This window comes from Cebus imitator, unplaced genomic scaffold (assembly GCF_001604975.1).
Source record: "Cebus imitator isolate Cc_AM_T3 unplaced genomic scaffold, Cebus_imitator-1.0 Scaffold135, whole genome shotgun sequence".
In the NCBI taxonomy this organism is placed as follows: domain Eukaryota; kingdom Metazoa; phylum Chordata; class Mammalia; order Primates; family Cebidae; genus Cebus; species Cebus imitator.
In genome coordinates this window covers 2031043-2032660 of record NW_016107450.1, presented here as the reverse complement: position 1 = coordinate 2032660, position 1618 = coordinate 2031043, and positions in this window count along the sequence as shown.

Below are 1618 nucleotides of genomic sequence, written 5' to 3'. Positions count from 1 at the left end.
TATTGTATTTTAGGTTTTGGGGTCTGTAGTTTTCTTAACTGGAAATGTCTTTGTCTTGTTTGGGTATCAGAGTAATTCTGGCTTCATAAAATGAGCTGGGAATGCTTTCTCATTTTCTGGAAAATATTGTAAAATTGGTGTTATTTCTTTAAATATTTGCTCGAATTTCTCATCGGAAACATCTGGGCATGGAGATTTATTTTGGAAGAGATTTTTTTAAAATACAAATTCCATTTCTTCAGCTACAGGATATTCAGTTTACCTCTTCTTGGTTGAGTTTTGGTAGTTTGTGGCTTTTGAGGATTTGGTCCATTTTATCTAAGTTGTCAAATTTATGTGCATAGAATTTTAATTGTCAATGAAGTCTTTAGTGATATCCCTTTTTCATTTCTGATATTAATAAAATGCGTCTTCTTAGTCTTGCTAGAGGTTTGTCATTTTTATTGATCTTTTCAAAGAACCAACTTTTAGTTTTATTGATTTTCTCTATTTTTTTGTTTTTAATTTTGTTGATTTCTGCTCTTGCCTTAATTAATTCCTTCTTTCTGCTTACCTTGGGATTATTTGTTCTTTTCCTGTTTTCTTAAGGTAGAAGCTTAGATTATTGATTTAAGATCTTGCTTTTTAATATTAGCTTTAAAAATCAGTACCTTTTTTAGCTTATACTTTGTACATTTTATTAATCTGTATGCATACCTAGATTTCCCTATTTTAATGTTCTGGAGTACAGGGATCTTATTTTGGTTGGCTAATCTGGAACCTAACTGACTATCCTGTACTAAGTGTTTAGTAAAAAATTTGATAGGTGGTTTGAAAAGGAACAGATGGATGAAAGGAGAGTAAGTGAAGGTAATGAATAAAACTATTTCAAAGATGGCGTCAAAATTAAGAAAAATGTATAACAGAACCTAAGAATCATATCCGGGGAAGTGATATCAAGGGAAAAAAGAAAAACAGTTCTCTCATGAAGAAAAATTGCTGATACCAGCCAATTCTAAACTAGTTCTGATAGACTGTGTTCAGAATCTCAAGGTAGCATAGAGAACACTCCGAGTACACTGCAGCAATTCTACATAGTGAATAAACAAAGAACTCTGTTTCTTGGACGATTCAAGGAAAAAAACATTTTTGACCTTAGTTTTTCAGATAATTTAAGCAAGATAATAATTTGGAGATAATTACCTCCATGATTTTCTTGATTCCTTCCTTTACTTGTGCTATAGCTGGTATACATTTCTCTAGTATTTATTGATTGTAGGGCCTTAGGATAGCCTTTTTTTTTTTTTTTTTTCCTTATCCTGGCTCTTGCTGGCCACCTGAAATCATGCTTTACGCCTCCAGAGAATCAAGCCATAAGTTTCCTGGCTCCTACTCCTCCATAAAATTAAAGCATCTGTGTATTAGTCTGTTCTCATGCTGCTTTGAAAAAACACCTGAGACTGGGTAATTCATAAAGAAAAGAAGTTAATTGGCTCACAGTTCTGCATAGCTGGAGAGGCCTTAGCCACCATGGGGAAACTCCGTCTTTACTAAAAATACAAAAATTAGCTGACCATGGTGGCACATGCCTGTAGTCCCAGCTACTTGGGAGGCTGAGGCAGAAGAATCGCTTGAACCT